The sequence below is a fragment of the Melospiza melodia genome, chromosome Z (genome assembly GCF_035770615.1).
Source record: "Melospiza melodia melodia isolate bMelMel2 chromosome Z, bMelMel2.pri, whole genome shotgun sequence".
In the NCBI taxonomy this organism is placed as follows: domain Eukaryota; kingdom Metazoa; phylum Chordata; class Aves; order Passeriformes; family Passerellidae; genus Melospiza; species Melospiza melodia.
The window spans coordinates 79,982,609-80,001,646 of NC_086226.1; the positions used below are offsets into that span (position 1 = coordinate 79,982,609).

At 39.3% G+C, this 19,038-nt stretch overlaps 1 long non-coding RNA gene across 1 annotated transcript; it reads right to left on the bottom strand.

The window, feature by feature from the left end:
• Positions 1-11,861: 11,861 nt before the first annotated feature.
• On the bottom strand, positions 11,862-18,708 carry LOC134431814 (uncharacterized). The gene is made up of 2 exons (XR_010031114.1): positions 18,541-18,708; positions 11,862-14,228 (listed from the first exon to the last, which is right to left on the bottom strand). It is a non-coding gene; the product is annotated as an uncharacterized LOC134431814 (long non-coding RNA).
• Between the last annotated feature and the right edge of the window lie 330 nt (positions 18,709-19,038).

Genomic DNA, 19,038 nt, shown 5'->3' on the forward strand with positions numbered 1-19,038 from the left:
AACCAAACCTTTTCCGGTGCTTTCTGAACTCTCAAACAACTCTGCCCTCAGATAAATTGTGACTGATCCTGCAAAAACTCCACTGAAGCCATGGAGTGTGCCCAGTGCCAGCCCAAGGAGTCTGCTGAGCACAGGAGAATCATTCCTAGGATTAAAAGTCACTCCACAGGCCTAAATGCTTTGCTTGAGAAGGGCTAGAGTAACCACTGTGTTAGAGAATTAACCTCCTACACTTAATAGTAAGAATTCAAAGGGAATTCTTAGTATTCTTACTAAAACCCAAGCCATAGGCTTATAATTCCTACAGGTAAACTCAGTTCTGATCCCAAAGCAGTCAAGTCTAGCTGTCTTGTGTCCCTTAAAACCAAATTTCTTTAGAAACTACCAGAGAGAGTAACTGTGTAGGGTGAAACCAGCCACCATATTAATCCTGTTTTCATGGATTAATATTTAATTCACATCAATCACTGAAGCTGAAAAGTCTATTTGAGTGAGCAGGGATTTAATAAATTGACTGGAGGGCTCTTCTCTTTAGTGTCAGGTGAACACTGAACAGCTCAAGTCTGAGAAGGACTCCTTGGACCAGCAGCATTACACATCTCTAGGCCTGTTTAGATGGGGACAGATCTTTTGAAGAGAAATTCCCAACCACCTCCCTATCTTATGTTTTATTTTCATCCAGGAAGGATGCATTAAGATGAATGAAGTCACTTTGGATGAAAGTGAAGGGATGGAAGGGATCCAGAAGCATCTTTGCAGCACTTTGTGGCTGGCAACCAGTTCACAAGATCACACTGGATATTTTCTGGAAGAATGGAGATTAAAAAACCCAGAAATGTGTAGAGGGGAGATGTCATGGAGACCCTGAGCAGCCTCCACTGGTCCTCAAGACACAGTGATGGGAGCATGGCACAGACATCAGAATCCCATCATCTGGGTTATTTTGACACATCATCCCTTTCACAGGAGTTCTTCTATTGTAGCACTTGGGAATGTTATTAAATACCTGAGATCTCACCACCTGCCTAATTCTTGGAGGTCTCATTGCAGCTTGACGTATTTTTCTCAAACTCAGTTTGAGAAAGTTCAGTTATTTCTCAAATTCAGTTATTTCAGGTTGCCTCAGAATCTTCTCCTGTTCTTGTCCCACTGTTAATTTTTAATTAAAATAGTTTACTTAAATATTACTTCAGGAGTGTTGCTGTTTCCTAAAGGTAATCCTTTTACTTAAAATTTTTACTGTGATGTGACAAAATAATTTCCTCTTTTTAGTATATTTTCTTGCATGGAGTACTTATTAGTAGGAAATTTGAGAGTAGCTGACCCTGTTCCTTTGGGAAAAACAATATTGCAAGGGTTGCTTTACAGACAATATAAAAATATTTACAAAATAATAAACAAGGGTTGTTGGCCCCTAATCCTACAGAATGGAATTAGGAAATGGAATGGAAATGTTTAGTGTGGATACTTCTGGAGCTGTTGCTTGTGCCTTTCTGTCAATTCTCAGGTGCATCTGCCATCACCATCTTCTTCTGCATTGCAGTTGGCCTTCACCTTCTTCCCTGCAGCTTCTCTTCACCAAACTGCATGATAAAATGGGCTGAGAGCCATTGGGAATTGGAGACAAAATAAGGCAAACTCAGCTCAGCCTTCAGAGCTTGCTTTTTTCTAGAAAGGATGGGCACTTACATCTGTGTGTTTCATAACATAAATGCATGATTGCCTCAGATAAAACTCAAGCTGCTTTGTGCCAGCCACAAACACCAACCTGGGACTGCTCTTCATGAAAGCTGGGGCTTTGTCAAGAAGTAGTTTTGAGGAGGAGAAAACCCTCCCCTGTGTCTGCTGTTGGTGCTGGCCCCAGCTGGTGGTCCCCCTGTCAGGGTTCACCCCCTCCCAAATTCCTCTGGAGCTGGTGGAGGCTTTGCTGAGCCGCTGGTCCTTCAGCTGTCCCTTGAGCCCACGTGTTCCTGCAGCCACTGGCTCATTCCACATCTGCCTGGGAGGAGGAGGAGGAGGGATGGAACAATGGCACAACCCTATTGCTGCCCTTGTCCTGTCCCTGCCAAGGCAAGCAGCAAACCAACCCGTCTCGCCGCGCCCTGGGGGAAAATGGGCTGCACAGCACCACACAAACAGTTAAGCTGAGGGCTGCAAGTACAGCTCGTGGCAATTTATAATTGCCGTTTCCACATGGCACTAAATGCTAATGCAAAAAGTACTGAGGACTCCTTTCTAATACGTTTCAAAGCGAAATTGGAAACATATTTCTGTGTAACAAGTCACTAGGCACAACTTCTTGGGGAATAATGGTCAATGTTTTATGGGATTGCTTGTTAAAGCTGTTTCTAAATGGGAAGGACCCCAGGGAAGCTGGCATGAACAGTAAACATTCAAAGGAATAATTTGTGGTGACAAGTGATTCCTTCAGTATTTATTTAACATTTAAAATTTGTCTAAATGGAGGAGGAGGCCAAGGGCTGTGATTTGCTCCTGACTGTCTGTCTCTTGTTCGCCACGGGTTTCTCCAGGTTAAGGAAGCCCCTGGGAGGGGAGATAGCCCAGCTGATTCCTGGAAGCCATAAAGCTGAGGAGGTTTGCTCATTGTCCTGTGTGGCTGGCTGTGCTCACACGGACCTCGTAACACACGCCACGCTTTGGGTCGTTTCCCTTCCCCTGGTGAAAAATAAAGGAGCACAGTTTGTTTCTTAAAGTGCTCCATGAACAGCATTTTCCAAAGTACCAAAAAGGACCCAGGACACCGTGCTGAACTCAGAGCCTGTTCTTCAAAAAATAAAAAGAGGATTAACAGGTCATGATTCAGCCTGCCCTTGGCCACAGCCGTGCTCACCCCAAAGTGCTGGACTGTACACTTACAGTGCAGGGACCTTTTTAGGCCAGGATAAGGAGACTGATGCAAAATAAGCTGTTATTCAAAGATACAAACTAGTTTAGCCCAGAGTTTTGTATTGATCTTAGCAATTAATTTTAACAGGAGGCACCTCAGCCTCTCTCCTTTATGAAATCTGTACAGAAAACTCCATCTCCCCTTGGGCCAGCCTTATATCTGCCACCTCACAGATCTTCAGAGAGTGAAGATTTTAGTGCAGAACGTATCAAATATATGATATTTCTTTCACCAGTGCCAAACAGTACTCGATGGGAAGAGAAAATATACATGACAAATATTATTTCTTTAGTGAATATACCCCCAGACTGATGAAGGGTGACAATCTTTTTAGAAACTCTGTGTTTTGAATGGCAGCATTTTAATCACATTAAAATAAATAAAAAACAGACTTAGAGTGGAAAGCAAATACAAAAAGGTTTCTGAAAGGCCAAACCAGGTTCATTTTGAATTTGTAATTAATAGTTGGAGAAGAGATTTATCAGTGTTTCCCCAGATATATTTTTCCCCTAGGAAAATAAACCTGACTGAAATTTCATATTTTAAAGCACTGACAGATGTAGGAGTTTAAGTAGGAATCTTTTTTTTTTTTTTTTTTTATTCTTCACATGACCATTGTTTCCAAAGGTTTTCTGGTTCCAAATAACTTAAACAAAATTTTCTGAGTCTTGGTCTCCAAGTCTATTTGGCATGCTATCCATCCCTTTTCCAGATTATTTGCATATTTGAACACCTTTCTATCATTGTAAACATAATTAGTGTTTAGTGTTCTTAAGAATCTGGGTTTGGGGATGGATTAAGGGTGAGGATGTCATGATAAGTCCTTTTTGCAACTAATGGCTTCTTCCTTCAGGACTAGAAGGACCAGTAGGCTTTACATTTTATTTATGTTCAAGTTTTTATGATTTCTGAACTAAACCTTGAAGGCACTCATGTTGGCCTCTGAGCACATCACCGAATGCTATCCCTTGTTAAAAATAAGCAACAATCCAGATGTAAAGACGGCTTTTCCTGTAATAATGTTTTCCCCTTACTCCGTTTGTCAATTATTCTTGGCTTCTGAAGGAGCTAAACCCAAGCCATGCTCTGAAGGTGTGTCCAAATAATCTGCATTTTCCCTCAGAGTGGGGGCCAGCACATCTGCTCCATGTGTGCCTCGTTAGGGCACTCAGAGGGAAGGTCTGATGACACATTTTCATCAGACAAACACAAGTTTGCTGGAGGATGCCAAAATATGGCTGGTGTTGCACGGACAGCCCGGCCCCCTGAGCAGTGCCCAATTTGTAGAGGTGTAACACCTCCCAAAATGACAGTGGGTGACGGGGATATGTCCATTCACAATCTTTTCCTTGTCTCAAAATGAAGGGTGCTAAGCGCGAGTTTAAATTGGGCGTCGTGGAAGTTGGAACTTATTTCAGATTCACATGGGAATAGGGAGATGACAAGAAGGATGGAGGGAGATGATTTGCAAGGGTCTGAAGTGACAGGACAAGGGGGAATGGCTTCTCACTGCCAGAGGGCAGGGCTGGATGGGATATTGGGAAGGAATTGTTCCCTGGCAGGGTGGGCAGGCCCTGGCACAGGGTGCCCAGAGCAGCTGGGGCTGCCCCTGCACCCCTGGCACTGCCCGAGGCCAGGCTGGACACTGGGACAGTGGAAGGTGTCCCTGCCTGTGGCACTGCATGGGCTTTAAGGTCCCTTCCCACCCAAACCATTCCACGATCCTATGAAATCTCAAAGACAACACTATCCTTGATTTTCATGAGACAAAATTCCCTTCAAAGGTAGCGTGACCTTGTCCACAGAGAAAAGCTGTGAATATGTCCCTCTAAACGTACCTGGATTGCATAAATGCTCTCTGTGTGTGCAGAGAAATCAATGAAGTTCTATTATTAAAGGATATTTATCACTTTTGTGTCTGTAACACCAAAGAAAGTGTCATTGATAATCCCAGCCCTAGGACAGAAGGAGAAAATGGATAAATTTAAAAATTCAGAGATGTGGCAATATCTGCTTCACTTTAGGCTGCCATATTGTGGGCACAATAGGATGTCGCTAAGGATGTACCTGGAAATGGAGGAGGCAGACAGACAAAGAGAAAGACAAACCCTTGGTCTCTCAAATCTGGCACTTTTCAGGAAGTCAAAGGTCCAGATCCCTCACACCACCATTTCAAGCCACACAGGTATCCAGAATAACTGCACACACACACACACACACACACACACACACACACACACATTGTCATATGTTTTTGCTTCCCCTCAGCCCAGGGTCTGTGGCAGCTCTCCAACATCCTCCTCATGTGTTATTGTACTGCTGCCATCCCCCGTAGCAGAGTATGAGGTTCTTTCTCCTTTGAAATGATTTCCCATGCCATTCCCAGACCTTGGTCTTCTTCCAAGCCCTCCCTAATCAATCTAGCATTGTAGGATGTCAGCTCTCATTTTCTTTCCTATGAGCTTATGTGACTATACATTTTATATTTGTGGCATAACAAGTCTTCTTTCTGTTCCTGACTTTTGTTCATTAGCTGCTTTCTTCCCCGAGAGATTTTACTCTCTTACTCTTTGGCCTCTCCCTGAATCATCACCACCTCCTTCTTCCTCTGTGTAGCGTAGCTGTGAGAATATTTTCAAGCAAAGGCAAATCAGCAAAATGTTTATTTCCTGATGTTATTGCACTTATTGGAGGTCCTGTGCTCTGCCTTGGGAAAAGGTACCTAACAAAAGGAGCAGTCTGTGCTTCTCCTTCGGGGCTGCACTGAGGGCAAAATAAAAAGACATAAGTTGAGAATACAGAACTTGTCAGGCTTCCTCTGGGGAAAGGTTGACACGACTATGGGACTAGACTGTGTTTTAAATGAGCAAGTTCCATGGGAGCTCAAGAAAAAGCCTTTGTTTTACCTTTGCTCATTGTTTTCCCTCTCAGTTTTCTTCTGCCCGTTCTTTTGCAATGCTGGGTTGGGGTTTTGTCACTTTGGGTGCAGGGGAGAGGCAAAGTCACCCTGTAAGAGCCGAAATGAGGGGTGTGGGACTGCAGGGGCTGTCCAAAATGCAGTTTATTGTATACAAAATGCAGTTTGTTCCATCCAAGGTGTCACAGCAGCCCAGGGCTGTGGGTGACAGAGCTGTGCCCACAGCTGTCAGCTCCAGCTGCAGGCAGCCTGGACACCCTTTGGGTTTGGTTACAGTGCATTATAGACTTTTCTTTTGGTTACAGTGCATTATGTACTTTTGGTTACAAATGCATTATGTACTTTTCTTTTGGTTACAATGCATTATAGACTTTTCTTTTTGTTACAATGCATTATAGACTTTTCTTTGCTGAGCATCTTAGTACAGTAGAACCAATCTATACCTTAACTATTATCTGTAGCCCATCATAACTCCTGTAATTACCATATTCTTGTTGCTGTTCTCCAATCACCAAAGTCAGTACATTACAGTTTAAGCTGGAAGTTGTTTTTCAGTTTTCTTGCAGTGGGAAATTCTGGGACCTTTTTCCCACTTGCCACATTTGCTGCCTTGTTTGCCTGTGCTCTCTTTCTGCTTGGTGAAATCATCTTCTTGTTTGGGGTGGGTTTATCCTTTGCTCTAAGCCATAAAACCCCTTCTAACTAACACACCCTTTGCCTCCTTGGTTATCCAGTGAGACTGGCTCAGCAATTCTTTTATTCCATATCAAAACTGGCTTCCATCTCTATTCCTTCATCAGACTCTGCATTTAAAAATCTTTCTGCTGGGCACGCATATCGGTGAGACTTTCTTGTCAAACTTCCATCCTTCCCAACATCACCGCACCCCAGGGTCCTGCTGGTGGTGCCCTACATGTCCCTCTGTGCCACATCCAAGCCCCCAAGGGACAGAAGAGGACCAGGGTGAGGAGCTGCTGCCTTTTCTCTGCCACCCTCACCACAGAGAGCACCTGCCCTGCTGAGCACCCAGAGGCAGAAGGGGCAGGGCTAAAACTGAAGGAAAACAGTGAAATGTAAAGATTTTGCCTGAGCACGCAGGGAGGACTGAGGCTGAAGGAAAAGGGTAAAAGGGACCCCAGGGCTGAGAAGGGGGTTGTGGTTCTCTCTTCCCGTGCTGTTTCTGCAGGGATCACACAGTGTAATGCACTGAGGGGTGATGTCTCTCTGCTGGGCATCTCTGGATGGAGGTGAGTGATGGAGTTAATTGGCACCATTTCAGGAGATTCGCTTTGCAGGCTGATGCTGTAGGGCTGAGGGAGACCATGAGGTCAGATGGGTTAATTTTATAGCAGGGAATCACGAGCCAGCAAGAGCTGGGTACAGCATGTTCTGGCTGCGATCCTTTTCTTCTTCTTTCTTGGCCAAGTAGGACTGGCAAAAACAAGTATTTTTATTATTTTGTTTGTGTAACATCCCCTCTCCTTTAATGTGTGTAAATAGTCGTTCTCAGGATGATGTCTCAGATGCAAAACTTGATTTCTCCAAGGGAAAAAAAGGCCAATTTGTCAGGATTCAAACAGCATAATGGATTAATGCTCTGCCTTTCTGGAACAGATTTTATTAACAAACGTTTTCAGTTATCACAGGAGAGAAATAATTGCACCATCAGCATCTATGGAATAAAATACATTCATCCCAGGGCATATGCTTTTTTTTAACTATTGCATTCCTTTTGATTCCGAGCCAATGTATACTTGCAGGGAATTAAGGAGAGGAAATGAGTACAAAGCAGGATGACTGGTCAATAAACACCATGGTGATAAGGTTTCACGTCCCTCTTCCTTGCTTGGCACACTGCATCATTGAACCCTGTGTGATAAATTGTACCAGGGAGGACACAGTTTTCATTGTAGTGACAGGAGGACAAGCATCCTAAGCAAAACTGACATTTTGGCAGAGGCAGAGGTGAGGGGAGACATGTGCCAATACGTGACGCTGTTTCCAATTAGACAGGAGTTTCCTGCTGTCATCCAAAAATAATAGCCACGAGTTTTGTCCAAGAGAAAGGTAAGTCTCAGGAAACAATGCAAGGCCCTTTTTTTCTTTTTTTACCCCAGTTCAGATGACATGCATCTTTCATGAGCAAATGTTGTACTGCAGTAGTGAAAGCCATGGCAACAGCCAGCTCTGGAGTTGCTGGGGTGAGTCACTGCCTCCTGCGCACGGAGCAGAGAGCACCATTCCTGCCTGGAGATGTGGGACAGATCCCACCCAGGGGCAGCCTCAGCATCCCCCTGGGGGCTCCCAGGGCTGGGCACAGCCAGGACAGTGTCAGTGAGCTGGTGACATCCCTGTGGCACGAGGTGACCATGCTCCTGCAGCTCATGTGGCCCCTCTCTTTGGTCCGAGAGCATCCTCATGGGCTGCCACAACAAAAGGAAAATGCCCCTTTTGTTGCTTGGTTCTAATTTTCCAGTCAAAATAACCCTTTTTTTTTTTTTCTTTCTTTTTCTTTTATGTGTGTTTTGTTTGCTTGTTTGTTTTGGTTTGGTTTTGGCTTTGTTTAGTTTGGTTCGATTGTTTGGTGGGTTTCTTTTGTTTTTCGGGAGGTTTTTTTTTGTTTGTTTTGTGATCTGTTCTTCTTCTAAACAATTACCCTTGTTTGTCCCAAGCTGGCAGCAGCTTTACCTTTATTTTCCTAACGCATCCTATTTCATTTTCATCCTGGATTTTAATACCAGCAAGAAGCCAGGGAGGACAGCAGAGGCAGCTCTGTGATCTCAGGTTTGTTTTTTTTTTTCCCAAAACTTACATGATTCCATGATTCTATTTCCATATATACCCATTAATATTACATGTACATAATTTATACAGAAAAATGCACTGAGTGAGTCCTTCCTCCCTGCTTTTCCCTCTTTCACAGATGACTTTGGCCCCCCACACCACCTCTTCCTGCAGACTTGTGGGTGGATGTGTCTGCTTGGAATGGAGCACTAAGGTCAGACTGTTTTACACCTGCTTTGAGTGAAACCTGGTCCCAACACCTTTTCACAGGAGATGTGAACTTCATGTGCTGTTTCAGGAGTGGCAAAGGAATACCACTAGGCTCCATAGAAATATTTGGGTTTCTCCATCCTGGGGTTGCAGACCAACAGAGGCCATGATCTCTAAGAATAAAGGGGATAAAGTGTATGTAAGACAAACAGGGGGGAGAAAAGAATCCCCAAACCTGCCCCTTTCCTGGCATATCCAATTCATGCTGCTGTCCTTTTTGTTAAAACATCAACTCATTCTTTGTAAATAAATGACCATATGCATCACTGTCTGGAAATCTGTCTGAAAGCATTAAACGGTCTCTTCAAATTTACCTATTCTTTTTTTTTCTTCTTTTTTTCTTCTTTTTTTTTTCTTTCTTTTTTTCTTTTCTTTTTTTTTTTTTTTTTTGTGATGATCTCCCATCTGCTTCTTTAAGTAAAACTGACAGAAGTCATGTTTCTCTTTGCATGAGAGGATTTTTTTTCCTTGCACACCCACCTGTCTGAGAGTGATTTTTGGGATTGTCCCCTCTTTACAAAGTGTGTCTTTTAGTCCAGGGAAACAGGACAGAGATTTTGCTTGAAAAAGTATGATGAATCCCAATGTGGCACAAACTCTCATATGAAAAGTGAATTTATAAGCTAAAGGCGCAATGGATTCTAATTTTTTTATCCTTCATCTTCGCACAGTGGCATATGAACAATTTTAGAGCTTTGCTCCTAATAATAAATTTTTAGACACCTCTTTTTTTTCTGAGCAGGTCTTGACTATGACCTCAGAGGAATTTAAATTTTTTAATTTAAATCAGGAATTTAAAATTTTTTGTTGGTTTCATGTCTTTGATGGCTTCCAGGATCCTTCTGCCTTTACACAGATGTGAGCTTGCTGTGGAACTGGGATCTTGTGTTCCCTTCTGGAGGTTCTTGATGCACTGTAGAGACAACTGTGGCTGCTGTCCATTTCTTTTGCCGTGACCACATTAAATACATTTCACTGTTGAGTATTTTTACCTCACATGGTTAAATAACCTTCTGAAAAAGCCAGCTTCAAAAATAGAGGAAATATCAAAGTTGTGCAATACAAAGGGTGCAATCATGTATTCCTCACTTGTTTTATAATCCATGTGGAATAATGTGTTAATACTTGGTGTAGTGTGAGGATCTCTGGTTCAGCAGATTCTGACCACAAGACCTTGAATTTCAATTAGATGTTACGCCTCCACAAGCATCAGGCCTGAGAAATTCAGAATATTAATATCTGCTTCCAAAATATCCTATTGAAAACCCCCTGCCACATTCATCACAATAAAAATGAGAAATGCAATGAGAAAATAAAAAAAAAGTGCGCTCTGGTTTTGTGTGTAATTGATTCCTCTTCACGATGTCACCATTATTTAAGGACTGTATCTGCAGGCTTGACATTATTAATACAAATAGGCGCTTTTTAATAAAATCTTTCAGTTGACCCAGGTCTTACCCTCGTGGCTCATTTATAATGCTGATTGTGAGGAGCCAGGCTGGATGCTCAGCTCTATCTGTTGCATCCTGCACTCTGGGAGTCTCACAGGCACTATAGCTGTAGGAGTGATGGAGCTTTAATAACATTGTTATTTGCGTTCAGCATGACCTGGCTGGCAGGGGCAGATGTTTGTATTCTGAATTAAATGGAATATAACTCCCATGTGTCTTTGCTGGGCTGTTTGTTTGCAAACAAAACCTCTTAGAAACAATGGTCTTTGTCCCCTTTCTTGCTGATTTTCTTCTTTTCTGGACCAGTGAGTGTTAACACATGTGATGGAGGGAGGAGGTGTTTGGAGCAACACAACATATCCCTGCACTGGACAGATGTCCCCAAAGGTAAATGCAGCTTAAAATATAAGCAACTCCTTCTTCTGTCGTGGGCAGTTGGGGAAATGAGAATAATCTCAAATGCCATCACTTTTTTGTGCTTGCAGGACATTTTTACACAATGTGGTTTATGTGGAAGTATCAGCAGTTTCTTTTTGTCTCATTATCAGACCAGAGATATTTGTACCCTTGGCTCCCATGTAGAGTAGTATATTTTAATTCCAGCAAGAGGCCTGGGAGGACAGCAGAGGCAGCTCCATAATCTCAGAGGTTTTTTTCCCCCAGATTTACATGATTCTATGATTTTATTTCCACATATGCCCATTAATATTACATATTAATCTGTAAGCAGGGACCAGCACAGACCACCCCAAAATATCCTGGAGTGGGAACCTGACACTGCAGCTGGGTTTATATATATATATATATTATATATATATTCTAGAATGGAATCCTAGAATATACATATAATTACATAAATCAAGCAAAACGGCAAAGCAGGGAAAAATTGAAATTACAATTGGGGCGTTTCGTAAAATTGGTATATCAAAAGAAGGTGAAGCTCAGGATTTTTAAATTTACCTTAAAGACTTACTTCAAGGGTCAAAATCAGGTGTGTTTACTGTGGAGATTTGGGGTTTAGGGGTTTTGGTGAGGAGGAGAAAATGTGGCTGCTACTAAAGAGCAATTCCTAAAGCCTTGGCCTTGCTTAAAGCAGACCACTTGGTGCTGAGGGACAATGATCTAGAACTTAGAAATGAACAGGCTAGATGGCAGTGAAAAAGCACTTTACTCTTGTCTGGTGCATCTGTAGAAGGTAAAGAGGTTTTCCTAAATCTCTGTTTCTGTAAGTTTTAGTTTTCTTTTTTTGTATGTGTGTGGTTTTTTGGTGTTTTTGTTTGTTTGTTTGTTTTTGTTGTTGTTTTGTCTTTTGTTCAGTTTTTTATTGGGTTTTGGGGGATTTTTTTGGGTTTTCTTGGTAGGTTTTTTGTTTGATTTTGAGGGGTTTTTGGTTAGTTTGTTGGTTTGGTTTGGTTTGGTTTGGTTTGGTTTGGTTTTATTATAGAAATTATTTAGAGGCTGGCAGATGATTATTTCAACACTGTTCTTCCTGAGGTCTGCAAACTCTCACTGACATCTCTACAAATCTAGATTGTATTAGAAGCAAAAAATAATTTTATTTAGAAAGGTCCATCAACAAATTTGTGGAAGTCATAGAAGAAAAAAAAGCACAGAATATTTAACTACTCAGTTGGGCACACTGGTTTTGGCCATTTGGAGGGCTTGGCACATTAGAAGCTGCAAGAAGCTGTGGAAGAAATCTTGAAAAATGTTTTGAAATTTCAATTTCCACACGATTTTGAGAACTGGGACTGGCAGTGAGGTCTGTCCACCTTCTCCTGGATTTGTAGCCCTGGTTTTAGTGCAGTGTCTCATTTGGATATATCAACATTCACATGAGGTGCAGTTCATGTTCTGAGCAGCAGAATTTTGCCCATGGCAGAAACTGATGTAACTCTAATTTTCTGTGTCGTCTGACAGTTTGGCCCAAGTCTTTTGAAAGAGAAAAATAAGGGTTTTTTCGTTTTTTTGTTTTTTTTTTTTTTATTGCTGCTTTATCTCAGTTACAAAAATCAGGGGTTCAGACTGGGCACAGTGTGGATTAAATTGGGTGGACATTGGTTTCTGTGCCAAAAAGTGAACATAGAGACAATGAGGGCTGAAAGAGGGGGTGATGTGTCTTAGTGATTCTTTCCCTCTAGGCAACCACAGTCCCTTAACCAGAGCTAAACCAGCTAACTGGAATCCCTTCTCTGAAACACTGATCAGCTCACAGACAGTCTAATGAGCTGCTAAAGCATCCCAGCCTGGAAATCAGTATTTAATAAAATCTTGCTGTTCCTTAACCAGGAAAAAAAAAAAAAAAAAGAATAAACATTAAAAACCATAAAGCTCGGAAATTCCTGGCCTAAAAAGAATTACTGCTCATAGTCAAAAATATTTTAACTGCCATTGGACCTGACAGCCAGAAGAAATACCATGGTTTTGCTGTCACATATCTTCAGTCTGCCTATTAGTAATTAATTATTTGTTCTAGAATTTGTGACTTCATACCAGGAAAAAAAACCCCAACCTAACCTCTTACTGACTCATATTATGGTATTTATTTTATTGATGCGTAAATATTCCCTTTCTGTTTCAATTGTATTACAGCAATATGGCAATAATACAAAGAAAAATGAAATTACCGGTTGTGCGGCAAATAAGATAAAGTAAAATAAAATAAAATAAAAATATCCGCTGTTTTGATGTGCACCCTCTTCTGATTTGGGGAGGCTTCATGGCACAAAAGTACAGTTGAGAAAGTGAAAAAGGAAACCAAAACAACACAACAATAGGATGTGAGATAAGGAACATTGGTGAGAAAGTGAACATTTGTAGGAGAAAATGATTTTTGGAAGTTACTGTCTACGTAGCAGTGATAGGGAAGAACAGGAATACATGGGAGGAATAAAATAATGTCTGGTGGTGGGATTTGAGATGATTGCACAGAGGGATGTTCGGCTAGGGTATGCACTGGTGGGATCAGATGTCCTTAGGAAATGAGAATATGTGTAGGAAATAAGAGAATATAGGTAGGAAAAAATTATTATTTTGTCATTCCCTCTTCAAAGTGGTGCTTGCATCTGTGAATCTAATTAAAGCTGAGGGCAAGCCATCACTTATATGTGGATGCTGGGTTTCTCTTGCTGTCTGTCAGAGGAAACCCTACCTCATTGTGCTCCCAATTAATTAATCAAAGGCTGAGAGAGCTGTGGTGCAGCTCCCTCTCCACTCTGGCTTGAGTGACAGTCCTGGATCCAGTGCCAATGTCATTTTATAGCAATCTTTGCAGCCATTTCTTTGTCTGGTAGATAGCTAGAAATACTTCTCTGTTCCTCAGGTGGTTTCTTTGGAGGATGAGAAGATCTGTGCTTATGGATTATGGACTCAATTCCAGTGTTTCCTGGAAATAATTATTTTCTGTCAGGCAGCAATCAGAATGAACTCATCCCTGGTTGGGTTCAGACAGGAATCTGCCCCAGCAGAGGTTTTGTCTGAACCAAATCAATCCATGCATAGAAAATAAGGGAATGGCTGTGAATCCAGGGCCTTCCAGAATTGGTTCAAAGCCTTAATTTGGGTTAGGGAGTTGCATGATGTCTGGCACCCAGTTTGCAGCCAGCCGCTGATGGCCACAGGAATGGCAGTGTGAGGAAGATGAGGAATCCATGACCTCAGGCACATGAACACTGAGCCCACACTGACGCTGAACCCACACATGAACGTGCTGTTATGTGCTCAGGGGAAGAAAATCCTGGTTTTATTTGGGGGGGGGGTTATTCCCTTTCAAACTTCAGTTTTGTGTTCCTTGCTTCCTTTTCTCCACGACAGAGGTGAAGCTGAGAGGTGCGCATTCCCCAAATCCATGCAACAGTTCCAGGATGAGGATTATGACAGAAAATTCAATATTTTTGACCTAAAATAAATAAAGATGCCAGAAGAGAAAGATAACAGGGCTGTTTAATTTAAATATTATTTTTTCCAATCCCCCCCCTTTTTTTTTTTACCCATTCACGAAATTCTCCTTGCCTGTTTGCAGCAATGGTGGAGAACTGCCTGCATTTTTACATAGAGTTGTCTCAATTACAAACTCAACATGATGATTATAATTAGATTTTATATATATATATATATATATATAAAATATGTTATTTATATTATTATATATCATAATTTAATAATACATATTATTAATGATTTATAACTATATATTATATAATAATATCAAATATAAATTATATACATTATAATAATATAATATTTAAATATTTATATAGTTATTAGTTATATAGTTATATAGTTATATAGTTATATGATTATAATTTTATGTAGTCTTATATTTATATTTATATGTTTATTTATATTAATATCTATATGTTTATTTATATTTATATACTCTTATATTATATCTATATTTATATCTATATTTATGTTTACATTTATATGTTATTTATATTTATATTGGTATTTATATGTTTATTTATACAGTTTATAAATTTTCTTCCCTCTTTGATGAAAAATTCTAGACTATTGAAACATGTTATTGTCACTCCTGCAGCCTTTTTCTCCTGAAACACCAGTAACAAAGAAAAGAGCCCAAGTGAGGGTTTGGTGGGAAAGGAAGGGGTTTCAGCCTGGCATTGAATTTCAGGTGGTCACAGCACTGCCCTTCCTGGCCCAAATGTCTTCTGTTTGAAATGCAATGCACACCCAGGAGCAGTGAATGAGATGCTGTGTTATACGGATTCATGAAAAGCAAATGACTTCAGGGGAAGGCCAGAAACCCCCTGGTAACTCAATAAATAAATCCAGAAAAATCTCCTTTCTATGGTTGTTATTGTGTGCATCTATTTTTAATTGCTATTTCAATAAATAATGAATAATCAGCATATTAGGTCAAACAAATGAAAACGTGTGAGCCACAGACTGATGCACATTAGCAAGTGTTGGTATTTGCTTAGGGGCTTGTTGCTCATTTTATCAGCCCTGATCAATTTTCTGCTCCTAAAATCCAGTTTGGAAAAAGAAATTCACATGGAGTTGCATCACACCTTTGTTACAGCTGACTGAGGTGCATGGGGTGGGGGATTTGCTGCTCTGATGAAGCAAGTTCCACTCAATAAAATGGAAATTTTGGAATTGGAGGGGTTTTTTGCCCACTTCAAATTAAGAATATGATTTTTTTTTAAATTATCACCTCATTTCTCAGTGTCTAAATACTCACTTGTGGCTCCTTTGAGGCCAGTTTGTGATCAGTTTGACTACTTTGCTATGAACTGATAATTGCTGTATTCAATGCTTTCCTGTCCTCCCCATTAGTGCTGAATATGGGTAAAAAATGCATTAAATATTTCCATCCATTTTATGTAATGTGGATGTATTAACGAACATTAATAATGTAATATTTTACTTTATAAATAATGAACATGAATCTAAAGGAGAAGCAGGGAGGGAAATTTTTGAGTTCTCCATAAGAAACACCAGAAGGCTTTGAGAATGTTTTCCTGGGAAAATGTGCACAATCTGTAGGGGTTTTTTTTATTCACATGCATTGTTGCTTTATATGCAATGATGTTTTATCCAAGTGTAATGTACCATTTTGAAAAATACTGGCATGGCAGAAAGAGAATGGTATTTCATAGTAATTTTAGAATTTTTTTTGTTTTGTGGATTAGCTATTTTAACAAATGCACACTAATATCAATGTCTGTGGTACCTGGCACATCAGATTGGTTCCTGAAACCGTCTTTCCAAGAGCACAGAGAAGCTGTGTCTTGGATGGGGAATTGTGCCTGTGAATTTTTAACTGAGGCTGCAGGCAGCCCTTGGAAGTTTAATTTTGCAGGATCAATAAAACCTGGCGTGTGCTGCAAGAGGCTTCATCCTCTAAAAGCAGCTTTTATTATTTATGCCTGGAGCTGGTGAGGAAAAGGAGTGGAGGAGAGGAAATAATCAATCCACTCATCCTCCAGAATTCCTTCTGTTCTTGAAAGTAGAAATGTGAACGTTGTTATTTTAAACCATTACTGCTGGTTACAATAAGCAGTGACAGCACAACCCCTCCACAAAGGAAGGAAAGGACAATCTGATGCATTTTGTACTATTATTATTATTATTATTATTATTATTATTATTATTATTATTATTATTATTATTATTATTATTATTATTATTATTATTATTATTGCTCTTACTATTGTTATTGTTAATGTTATTATTTTCAAAATTATAATATTAATATAATATAATGTAATATAATGTAATATAATGTAATATAATGTAATATAATGTAATATAATATAATATAATATAATATAATATAATATAATATAATATAATATAATATAATATAATATAATATAATATAATATAATATAATATAATATAATATAATATAATATAATATAATATAATATAATATATACAATTCTATAATAAATAATAATAAATAATATCTTATTATTTATTGATTAATTTTGTTATTTTAAAAATATAAAAATAAAACTAGTAATTATTTTAAAAATTAATAATATAACGTGATAATATAATGTATAATAGAATATAGAATTCTATATATATATTTCTATATATATTCTGTATATAGTATTCTATATATATAGACATACAATGATAAATAATATATTCTTATTTATTGATTAGTATTGTTATTGTTATTTGACATTTATTATAATAAAAATTAATAATTATTTTTTTAAATTAATAACATAATGTTAAATTAACACTAGGCTTGTTTCAATGCTGCCATGTCTATTGGAATAGAGGAAATTCCAAATCAGGCAAAAGTAGGATGTGGACACAGAGTCAGAAATGGGTAAGGCACACCAGGAGATAAGATTTAGTCCCCCAAGACCATCACAGTTTTGCAAATAAATCATAAGGCACTGCTTGGGTTTTTCAACATTTTGGGTGGCATAGGCTTGAAAAATTGAGGTTATTGCAGTATTTTGTCCACAGACTTGTGCACAGGGATTGGCAGCTCTAGAAAATGACAATAATTAGTTGAAGGTTGTTAAGGAGAGAGGTTCCCCCACCAGAGCAGGGAGCCTGAGCACGGCCACTGCTGCCCAGCAGTGCTGTGGGTTTCCTTTATTTACAATATTTGTGTTTATTTACAATATTTGGGTGTGTTTTTTATGTTCTGTGGAAGGAATGAGTAGCATTTAAACTGCACTTCAGCATAGTAAGATAACTCTGGTTCTTCCAGCTTGGTTTTTAGAGGAAAAAGCCCAAACGCTCAGTTGTTCCCCAGTAAAAGTTTTATTTGTTTTCTGTGGGATACATCCTAGTTTCTTGGATAGTGCTTCCCACCCCTGCTGTAGAAATGCAATAAATGGGGTCATTCACACTATTGCTGATGGACAGCAGACAAAACCCCCAGAGCTTCGCATCAGCTTGATATGATAAATCAAATAAATAAATAATTTAATAAATAAATTATTTATAAATTAATGAATAATTATTCAATTAACAATTATTAATAGAAAAATTATAGATCTGAATTTTAAATAAATCTGAGAAATCTGAATTTTCTGAGCTCCAGGAGGCTCCCCTTTGCCACCCCACTTTATTATGAGTTTCTAGCAGGGAGCTCTCAAAGTCTGTTTGTTTTGGTTTTGTACTTTTTGCCTCACTGGCCACAACTTGCTTTGACTTTATGGCAGGTAAATTTGGGTTTCCATCACGGGGCACTGGTGCCAGGGGTCTCTGTTTCAGTCTCTGAAAATAAGGATGAAATTCTGGGTTTGCCCACTTAAACCAGTTGTTTGGAAGAGCAAAGCTCACTGCCCACAGTGTACCAGGAAAATGCTGTGCAATCCTCTGCCTTCAACTAAGTGGCAAAGATTTGAAGCTCACAAGGAGATTACAGGTTATATTCAAATACTTTTCAAAATCACACATTGTTATTTTTCTCCAATGGAGGTGGCAACTCGTTCTATGACAGTTATTTTTTGTCTTACTTTTTTTCAAGTCCTTTATGCACACTTAATAATTTTTAACAAGTTAAATCCCTTTTAACTTGAAATCTGGCAGCAAAGAATTTTGCCCTTTTATTATATTTTTTATTATATTTATTTATATTTTATTATATTTTTTAAACTAGCTTCACATTATTTAAAAAATGAAGGCTTTTCTTTCTGATTTTATCTCCCTGATTTAAAAATCACTACACCTAAAGACCATCCTAATGACCTGGTTTCAGAGCCTACCTGAGCTAAAAGAAGGTGAGATGCCAATAATTCATTTGCCATGTTGCTCCAGAAGCTTTGGATTTTTCTGGAGGAAGCAAAATTTCCAGTTTTTTGTGCATTCAACAGATTCTGGGAAGAGATTTCTTGTGGATGTCAGAAATGTAACTCATGCCACCTCTTCATGTGGAAGGCATTACACACTATGCAGCTATTAATAATTACCAGTCAGATTCCTGACTGTGGTTTTTATCATTGGAATGTTGGACCTGGAAATAGCACAGAAACACAGGCAAACACCCCAGGCTCCCAAAAAAAACATTTCCAGCAGAAAGCAGCACCCAGAAAACTTGAGGTGTTAATTCATTGAGTTTAGATGATGAAGTGAATAATTATCTTTTACTGAATAATCTGTTTTGTGGATTAACTAATCTGTTGCCAGTGTTAAAATTTTCCTATCCCCAGGAGGATTTAAAAGTGCAAACCAACTAAACCAACCAATATCTCCTCAAAATTTCC